General features: G+C 40.6%; 1 protein-coding gene and 1 pseudogene across 2 annotated transcripts in view; both read left to right on the top strand.

The window, feature by feature from the left end:
- The first annotated feature begins 1,735 nt into the window (after positions 1–1,735).
- LOC146673274 (uncharacterized) overlaps positions 1,736–10,885 on the top strand; it is a 28,465-nt gene continuing 19,315 nt past the window's right edge. Inside the window, exon 1 of the mRNA XM_085401728.1 lies at positions 1,736–1,995. The gene's annotated coding sequence lies outside the window, so the exon portion shown is untranslated. The remainder of the gene's footprint in view (positions 1,996–10,885) is intronic.
- Positions 2,303–5,071, top strand: LOC146673275 (uncharacterized; annotated as a pseudogene). Its single transcript, XR_014910446.1, has 2 exons — positions 2,303–3,140; positions 3,450–5,071. The product of XR_014910446.1 is annotated as an uncharacterized LOC146673275 (transcript).

Raw genomic sequence — 10,885 nt, 5'->3', positions numbered from 1 at the left:
CCAGTCTATCTATTGCTGGCATCCCAGTGAAAGAGTCTGTCACTTACCTTGGTATAGTCATTAATAAAAATCAATCCACCAGGTGCTCCCTTAATTTCACTCCAATTTTGGACAAAACACAAAAAAAGCTAAATGCTTGGCTGCAGCGGGATTTATCCATTAAAGGGAGAGTTTTACTCACGAAAGCAGAGGGTTTATCTCGTCTAACTTATGCTGCTTTGTCTCTTGATGTAAATAAAGAAACCCTGGCAGATATTGACAGACTTATTTATAATTTCATATGGAAGAATAGAATTCATTATATTAAAAGATCAGTTTTATCCAACTCATACCAACATGGTGGAGTAAACTTTCTTGACTTCTCCTCATTAAACAATGTGTTTAAAATAAACTGGATTAAACAATTTTTCAGGAACCCAACCTCAATTTGGAACTTTATTCCCAATTATATTTTCTCAAAAATTGGTGGTCTTAACTGTCTTTTGCTTTGTAATTACAATATCGATAAAATCCCTTTAAAACTATCCAACTTTCATAAACAAATGCTTCTTTCCTGGTCATTGATTTATAAACACAATTTTTCTCCACATAGATACTATATTTGGAAAAATAGAGACATTTTATACAAACATAAATCTGTGTTTTTAAGTAATTGGTTTGATAATGGGATTCATCGTGTTGCACAACTTATAAATCCAGCTGGAGGTTTACTCTCTTTCTTAGAATTTTTGAATACATATGGTCTTCCTGTTCCACCAAAGGAATATGCCATAGTGTTTGATGCTATCCCTGCTGGGGTCTTAATGCTGTTTAGAAATCTTGTTGTTAGTGATTTGACTCCTTTACCACTGGATCCTGCTGTTACTTATGTCGGTCAGGTGTGTTTCCCTTCTGTAAGGAGGAAAAACAACCGTGAAATACGAACTCTGTTTCAAAAAGACAGAACTTGTGTCCCAACGGTTGTCGCCTACTAGAATAACTTATACCAGGACCTGGAATTGGAGAAGATTTGGACCTTACCGTCGAAATTTCTATTAAATAACAAAGTAAAGGAAATATATTTTAAAGTTATTCATCGTTTTTACCCAACTAGGTCTTTTCTTGTACGTTATAAAAAGGACATTGATGTTAACTGTACATTTTGTAGTTGTGTGAAGGAAGATATTTCTCATTTATTTTGGTCATGCTTATACACGAATCTTTTCTGGCAAGAATTTTGTGTTTTTGTTGTTTCTTTTATTCTTTCTGAGTTCTCTCTTTGTTACGAGAAAATATTGTTTGGTTTCTTTAAGTACCCCATGCACAGGGCAAACGAATTTTATTTGATTAACTTATTGATATTATTGGCCAAATTTCATATACATAAGTCGAAATTTTCTAACGCAAAACCATCCTTTCGGTGCTTTTTAAATGAAACCAAACAATATGTTAAAACCATACAACATTCTCAAAATCAAAAAGCTGTCAAAACCATAAACCTATGTTCCCTGTTCAATATCATGTGATTCTATAATAGACTGTGTCTATTTTGCTTTTACGAACCCCCTGACATTGTGTTTGCTATTTTGTATTTGTATATCTGTATTTTGTGCTTTGTCAATAAAAAATAAAAAAAATAAAAAAAAGGATAAGCGGAAGCGAATGGATGGATAGATGGATGGACCCCACGTGGTTACGTTGGACTGCTTCGTCACGTGACCGCGCAGCAACAAATCACAGCAGAGCCGGAAAAGGAGGCGGAGCAAAGTGTGTGTGCAGGAGAGGAGTCGAGCAGAGAGAGCTGCTTTTTTATGAAACGGGAGTAAAGTAGTAAACTTACAGGAACATATACCACTACCAACGTTGGGATTAATTTCTGCATCGATCTGCACACCCTTGTCTCCTGGATCGTAGCTCAGATCAGCGTGAACCACGTGGGTCTCTGCTCCCTGATCTGTTTCTTAAGACTTCCAGCTTCATCACGGAGTTTCTGTCGGTTTGTGGGCTCATCTAAAGGTAAGCACCGAGCTAACTTTAATGTGGGTTCAGTTTATGTTGAGTTTATCTCCCTTGAGAAATAATAGATTGCTTGGTATACACTGGAGTTAGACAGACTGTAGAGTTTGGGATTGTCTGCAACATTATAATCTGGCGGTTGCTATGGGGTAAGAATACATACAGAAAAATAGTCTTTGAATATGAACAAAGGGTGCAGGGCAGGAGAAGAGCCAACCCTCAGGACAGGAAGCCACGGGTACAAGCGTGGGGGAGGGCAATCAGCCTTTAGAATAGGACTTCATAGGGCTTTGGAGTTGACGTCACGCCGCAAAGCATTGTGGGAGCGCAGCGTCGTTTTCGGGGTCTACGAATCAAAACAAACACACTGTGTGGGAACGACGACTACAAGAAAGATGCTTAAAAGCAGCTCAAAAGAGAACGGACTGTATAGAGACCGATTGCGTCCAGAGGCGAAGCAGCGGTACTTGCAGAAAAAAGCTGCATTGGAAATGTGGACCCGTATGAAATACGCCCGTGGAGTGGAAACCCTGAAGACCAACCGCTACTGACTTAGCCTGACATATTTTCGGACCTTGGGCCTGTTCTTCGTACGTCGCTTACTACATCCAAGATCAAATGACACATCCAAGACCAAACCATCGCGCTAACCGTGAGCTCGCTAATCCGGTTCCCCGAACACACCTGCTGTTGACGATTAGTACAGCTGGACGCAGTAATGTGACATCACTGGGTGTCGTAAAAGGGGCTACGCATCGATAGTAGAAACATTGATCGGCAACCCGCTGATTGGTCGGCGAAAATGTCGAAGGGGCGTGCTCGGTATTTTCCGGCAGCAGAGCAAGAACTCATGAGTGAGGGATTTCAGGAGTTTCAGAGTTTAACCCTCTGATGCATAGTGGTCACTGGAGTGGACAGCTACTAAAACGTACATATCTCTTTAATGCATTGGTTTCTATGGTGGAACTGCATATTAGCCTCTAGAGTGCTCTCTGCTGCCATGCTCCATTGAGGTCAATTCAGTGTTCAGTTAGTGCAACTGCAAGTAAATTTCCTCTGAATCAAAGATGGCAGACAAACTGTCACCCCTGCCGACCACTGCTGGCATATCCTGTCAATCCTTCTATGCTAAAAGAGCCCAACAGGTAAAAAAAAATATGATGATATGCAGTAACATCTAGGGAAGGATATTATCTGTTTGGAATAAGAAATTGTTATGTCTAATATGTAGAAAACTACAATTAACCATGTGTCCACTGTAGTGGACATCATGCATTACCCACTATATTTTTTTAACATAAGTCATAAATTGTCTCACTGTTTTTTGGGACTGTTTTGGTTATTATTAAGCATATAATTGTTACATTTATAAGCTACTCATTTAAAATATATATTTCTGTGCAGATCAGCTGTAGTTTGAGTTACTATAATAATTATTTTATCATATTTTGTAGACTTCAAATGCAGCAAAGAATAAGGCAGCGTACAGAATAGTCCAGGAAATTCCATCCAGCTCCAGTGATGATGATTTCATTGATGAGTGCAGTGATGAGGAGTTCAGTGATAAGTCCAGTGATGATGAGAGTGGCTGCCAGAGCAGAACAGAGACATAGGAACTACGGATGATGAAGACACAGACAGTCAGGATGCAGAAAGTGAGAACGATGAGGGGCAGGATGAAGAGGAAGGTCAGTATGATCAGGGAGCTGTGGGAGATGGGTACATGGCACCTGACCATGCTCAAGCCCGCAAAAATATTTGGAAAGTCCAAGACAATGACTTGGTTGGAGACTTGCCTCCTTTTCTAGGAGAGTGGAAATTGAATGTGGAGGGGAAGGATCCCATAGATTTCTTCAGACATCTGTTTCCAGCAGATCTAATTGATAATATAACATACAACACCAACTTGTATGGGAAAGAACTGTCAGTAACAAGAGAAGAGATTCACCCTCCAGCAATGCAAAAGAGGAAGACCCAGTGGGACCCCACAACCCGTGAAGTGGAGAGCAGTCACCAAAGTAGCCTGTGAGGTCAGGTTTGCCACAGGATATCACTGGCCCCAACTGACCGAGGTGAAAAATGCAAACAGGTGCCATGATGTTGCGTGCACACGGAAGACCAAATACATCTGCATGCAATGCTGTGTGCCATTGTGCCCTGGATGCATTGCAAACTTTCGCACAGCCTAAGTGTGATGAACATAGAACTGTTTGGAGATGCAGAGACTAAGATGTCAGTTTGTGTTTTCTTCCAGCATGCTACTAAGGGCTTGGTAATACTGTCCTGCATCGTTATAGAACTGTGTAGACTCAAAAATGTTTCTCTTGTTGGAGATAGTTTGCCATATTCAGGTGTAGGATTCACAGCTAGGACTGTTGATTGGTTTTGTTATTCACGTCTAAACATTGGGGCCTTATGAGTTGAAAGTTCCAAAAAAATTGCTGAGATGTTTTTCAAAGGATACAAGCAAACAAGTGTTTGTATATTTACAATAGAACACGAGGTAATTAATTTTTACAGTAAATTCACAGTATTTCATGCTAAGTGCTCAGGCGCATGTAGTCCACTGGAGTGGACAAGTTTATAACTTTATAAAAAAACATATTTTTGGAAAAAAAAGAGTTAAACATTTTTTTTCATGTCCTGAGAAGAATAAAAGCACTTAAGAAAAAAATCTTGACCAAGGCTTTCATAATTCATGCATCAGAGGGTTAATTAAAACGCAAGAGAACACTGCAAAGGCTGCAAAAGCAAGGAGAGAGGGCTGGCAGAAAGTTGCTGACAAATCAAACTCGTAGGTAATTTAATAATAATAATAATAATAATAATAATGGATTGGGTTTATATAGCGCTTTCCAAGGCACCCAAAGCGCTTTACGATACCACTATTCATTCACTCCCACATTCACACACTGGTGGAGGCAGCTACGGTTGTAGCCAGGCTGCCATATCGCGCCATCGGCCCCTCTGGCCAACACCAGTAGGCGGTAGGGTAGATCTATCATATGACACTATATTGTCCAATATCATATGGCATTATATTATATTATAATATGTTATATTATATCCCCTTTCACATTAGAGCCACAACAGGACCCACAAGAACATGGGAACAAGTAAAAGTGGAATACAGGAGTATTCTACAGAATGGTAATATTTATCTCTTAGATTGCTTTTCGTCTCTTGGCAAGGTAATACTGGCCTGTAATACTCTGTTAGTTTGTTCATAACAGCAACCAAGAAAAGGGCAGAGGAAAAAAAGACAGGTGGTGGTCCTGCAGCCCCTGTCAACAAGTTGGTTAAGTAAATAATACCCTCACGGGAATATCGATATCTCTCAATGAGCACACTGTTGCGCTGAGCTAAAGGATCCTGTCTATCCCGCAATATACGCTGAATTCTGAGGACTCTCCTTATCAATCTTGCACCTTCCGCAATGGGTTGGTCGCGTATACGGACAGGACATGGCTGCGACAGGCTTCCCAAATCCACCTTCGCTTTTATAGCCGTGGTCTCTCATCTTGATTACACGAAGTAATTTACAATTACTACTCTGAAATATGAATTACATCTGTACTAATCACATACATGTAATAGAATGTTAATAGTTCATTTCCCTTTTTTAGGAAATGACCTGTATGTATCTGTGTGACATCAATACAAGGATCAAGTGCTGCATTATCTTTAGTTACATTGATAATATTTATTTATGGTGAAACAGTGGTGGAATATCGCTGTTGCTTTCGTATAAATGAAGCGGACATACCTGCGTGGCCGCGATCTAATCCTGTTTACATAAAGTAAACCTGCTCCCGAGCAGGTTTACGCTTACGGCTCTGTTGCTATGACAGCAAGTCCCGGATGGGCTTCGGGGAACCGAACGATCCAGGATCACGCGAAATCGTCAACAATCTAATCCAGCTAACTTACTTAGCGAGGTACGAAGAACAGGCCCCTTGTCTGTGGAGTCAGCGCGTACAAGTCGTCATTCAAACAAAGGTAAGTCAGCTCGAGTACTGCGAGTGAAACGCGTTTGATTTCCCTGCAAACATTCAGATTAGTGCAGCATAAATTCATTCATGAGGGGAAATTACAGTGAGAACATGTGGAGGCTGTTAGGTGGATAACATAGTGAGTTCAGTGCATTGATGAGACACTGTCCTGAAGGATTGTTGTTCTTTATGGTTAAAGAAATTGCACTAATTTATTCATATTTATTATAAATAATTCTAATTACACATCTTGCTTCCATGTTTGTATTCTGTGTCACTAAAAATACATTTTATTTTAGTTTTATATATTGATTAATGACCTGCAGAATCTCCTTATTATATTAAGTGATTCATAATTGTCACTTTATGCTTTCTCCATCTCTAAAGTGATGACATCCTTGCATTACATACTTTAGGTTCATTCTCTGCAGGCAGGTTTCTGACAGAGAACAGGCAGATTTAGAAAATAACATGCAGCGTTCTATAGATGGACACATAAAGAAATGAAAAATTACATGTATGTGCTAACTTTCTAAACACTTTGTTACATTTATGATAAAGTAGATAAAACACATTTACGTCGGCCTTGGCTCATAGTTCTTGTCTTTAAATGAACTTTGTCTGTGTGTGTTTCAGGTCCTGCACTCTCAAAGACTGAATGAACCAGCATTGCAGCCATAGGTCACTGTGAGCATCACAGGGAAGGTTGAAGCTGCCCACTGCACCTGTATGGCCGGAGTCGCAGAGACCTGCAGCCATGTCGCTGCTCTTCTGTTTAATGTAGAAGCAACAGTGTTGATCTGTGGCACAAGGACTGTTACAGATGAACCTGCATACTGGGTTTTGCTGGGTAATATGACCAAGATACAGCCAGAGGTTGGCCATAAGATGGACTTCTCCTCTTCAGCTGCCCAAAAAAAGGCTCTTGATCAAAACATAAACAGACCATCTTGTAGTGACAGGGAAAAGGAGCCGTCCTCAAAACAGAAAAATCCCACCTGCTACTGTGGAGGAGTTGACACTGCTATTGGATACTTTGCTGGAACACAGTAAAGCTGTGGGTTGTGGGAATGAACCATAATGTTTTATCTAGGGGTCTAGATTTATGCCTGTAGTGCACTGCCGTGTAAATAATTTGCATTTACTGAATATATACTGACTGAGTCCCACTGTTCAAAAGTTGAATAAAGAAACAAACTAATTTTTGCCTCTTTTTTTTTTTTTTTTTTAAATTAAAACCACCTTATAGAACATCACATCAGTTACAATGTAGAATCAATGTCATTTATAGTTTACAAATGACAAAATGTTTACACAAAATGAGTGTTTACATGATATCACCCACTACTAACGTTACTTTATTTACTGTATCTTTTGAAAAAAATACAGCAATTTTAACAGCACAAGACTTAAGAATATTTAACAGGAGCAGGTTTCATTCTTCCCTGGTTTTATTATCACACTGTTCACCAAAACGCAGCAAACCTTCACAATCTTATCCTGAAGGGTCACCTCTTCACCCTCACATGGAAGAAGTAATCTGATTGGCATGGTGGTATGTTTGAAGCAGGTCCCTTGTGTAGCGCTGGAACCCAGTCACGATGTGTTTCATCCATTTAATAGGCTGGTTTGCTGCAATAATGCCAAATAATTAGCAACTCTATAAATAGAAGGTAGTTCTGCAAAATCACTCAGTAGGATGTTTGTTCTGATTTGTTATGACCTCAGGGCGCATAGAAAATAAAACTAATAGGCTATAAAGAGTGATATGAACACATTTAGAACTTACCGGAATGAAAATGTCTGGAGCACCAACAGATATTTGGAGATGGAAGAGAACTGCACGTCAGCTCGTCTCACAGCTGCTATCCAGGCTAGACGCCTTCGTTTTTTGCTAACATCGATACACGAGCTGCCTCATGTTGCTTCCAGGTTGGGAAAGAATGAAAAGATAAACCATTTTCAACCTTATTCTGTTGCCGGTCGTGCGATCGAACATTGCAGCGGACCACACAGCAAATACGAACCATGGCTGTTGTGTGTGACTTCGCTCCCTTTTCACTTGCGGTAGACCCCCAAAATGGCGGATCGGGCCAAAATCCTTTCCACGCCCACCCCCGTGACATCACCCTATTGGGCTTTGGAGCGTGATGTCCAAAGCCCTATTGAATCACGCTCCAAAGCCCAATAGTTGCTAATTATTTGGCATTATTGCAGCAAACCAGTCTATGAAATGGGTGAAACATCGTGACTGGGTTCCAGCGCTACACAAGGGACCTGCTTCAAACAAACCACCATCAGATTACTTCTTCCATGTGAGGGTGAAGAGGTGACCCTCCTGGATAAGATGGTGAAGGTTTGCTGCGTTTGTTGAACAGTGTGATAATAAAACCAGGGAAAAATGAAGCCTGCTCCTGTTAAATATTCTTTAGTCTTGTGCTGTTAAAATTGCTGTATTTTTTCAAAAGATACAGTAAATAAAGTAATGTTAGTAGTGGGTGATATCATGTAAACACTCATGATTTTGTGTAAACATTTTGTCATTTGTAAACTATAAATGACATGATTCTACATTGTAACTGATGTGATGTTCTATAAAGTGGTTTTAATAATAAAAAAAAAAGAGGCAAAAATTAGTTTGTTTCTTTATTCAACTTTTGAACAGTGGGACTCAGTCAGTACATATTCAGTAAATGCAAATTATTTACACAGCAGTGCACTACAGGCATAAATCTAGACCCCTAGATAAAACATTATGGGTCATTCCCACAACCCACAGCTTTACTGTGCTCCAGCAAAGTATCCAATAGCAGTGACAACTCCTCCAAAGTAGCAGGTGGGATTTTCCTTTTTTGAGGACTGCTCCTTTTCCCTGTCACTACAGATGGTCTGTTTATGTTTTGATCAAGAGCCTTTTTTTGGGGCAGCTGAAGAGGAGAAGTCTATCTTATGGCCAACCTCTGGCTGTATCTTGGTCATATTACCCAGCAAAACCCAGTATGCAGGTTCATCTGTAACAGTCCTTGTGCCACAGATCAACACTGTTGCTTCTACATTAAACAGAAGAGCAGCGACATGGGTGCAGGTCTCTGCGACTCGGGCCATACAGGTGCAGTGGGCGGCTTCAACCTTCCCTGTGATGCTCACAGTGACCCATGGCTGCAATGCTGGTTCATTCAGTCTTTGAGAGTGCAGTGAAACACACACAGACAAAGTCCTTTTAAATACAAGAACTATGAGCCAAGGCCGACGTAAATGTGTTTTATCTACTTTATCATAAATGTAACAAAGTGTTTAGAAAGTTAGCACATACATGTAATTTTTCATTTCTTTATGTGTCCATCTATAGAACGCTGCATGTTATATTCTAAATCTGCCTGTTCTCTGTCAGAAACCTGCCTGCAGAAAATGAACCTAAAGTATGTAATGCAAGGATGTCATCACTTTAGAGATGGAGAAAGCATAAAGTGACAATTATGAATCACTTAGTATGATCAGGAGATTCTGCAGGTCATTAATCAATGTATAAAACTAAAATAAAATGTATTTTTAGTGACACAGGATACAAACATGGAAGCAAGATGTATAATTAGAATTATTTATAATAAATATGAATAAATTAGTGCAATTTCTTTAACCATAAAGAACAACAATCCTTCAGGACAGTGTCTCATCAATGCACTGAACTCACTATGTTATCCCTCTAACAGTCTCCACATGTTCTCACTGTAATTTCCCCTCATGAATGAATTTATGCTGCACTAATCTGAATGTTTGCAGGGAAATCAAACGCATTTCACTCGTAGTACTCGAGCTGACTTACCTTTGTTTGAATGACGACTTGTACGCGCTGACTCCACAGACAATGTCAGGCTACATATGTAGCGGTTGGTCTTCAGGGTTTCTACTCCACGGGCGTATTTCATACGGGTCCACATTTCCAATGCAGCTATTTTGTGCAAGTACCGCTGCTTCGCCTCTGGACGCAATCGGTCTCTATACAGTTCATTCTCTTTTGAGCTGCTTTTAAGCATCTTTCTTGTAGTCGTCGTTCCAACACAGTGTGTTTGTGTTGATTCGTAGACCCCGAAAATGGCGCTGTGCTCCCTTAATGCATTGCGGCGTGACGTCAACTCCAAAGCCCTATAGAGATTGTTTGAACTCATGATCTGTATAAAAGACACCTGTCCACAGCCTCAAACAGTCAGACTCCAAACTCCGCCATGGCCAAGACCAAAGAGCTTTCGAAGGACACCAGGAAAAGTATTGTAGACCTGCACCAGACTGGGAAGAGTGAATCTACAATAGGCAAGCAGCTTGGTGTGAAAAAATCAACTGTGGGAGCAATCATCAGAAAATGGAAGACATACAAGACCACTGATAATCTCCCACGATCTGGGGCTCCACGCAAGATCTCATCCCGTGGGGTCAAAATGATCATGAGAACGGTGAGCAAAGATCCCAGAACCACACGGGGGGACCTGGTGAATGACCTTCAGAGAGCTGGGACCAAAGTAACAAAGGTCACCATCAGTAACACACTACAACGGCAGGGAATCAAATCCCGCAGTGCCAGACGTGTTCCGCTGCTGAAGCCAGTGCATGTCCAGGCCCGTCTGAAGTTTGCCAGAGAGCACATGGATGATACAGCAGAGGATTGGGAGAATGTTATGTGGTCAGATGAAACCAAAGTAGAACTTTTTGGTATAAACTCAACTCGTCGTGTTTGGAGGACGAAGAATGCTGAGTTGCATCCCAAGAACATCATACCTACTGTGAAGCATGGGGGTGGAAACATCATGCTATGGGGCTGTTTTTCTGCCAAGGGGACAGGACGACTGATCCGTGTTAAGGACAGAATGAATGGGGCCATGTATCGTGAGATTTTGAGCCAAAAC

Source organism: Rhamphochromis longiceps, linkage group LG3, assembly GCF_057381845.1.
Source record: "Rhamphochromis longiceps isolate RC_006_pf linkage group LG3, R_longiceps_female_GT1.1, whole genome shotgun sequence".
NCBI lineage: Eukaryota > Metazoa > Chordata > Actinopteri > Cichliformes > Cichlidae > Rhamphochromis > Rhamphochromis longiceps.
Note: the sequence above shows the minus strand (reverse complement) of the source record. Positions and strands in the feature narration are given on the sequence as shown.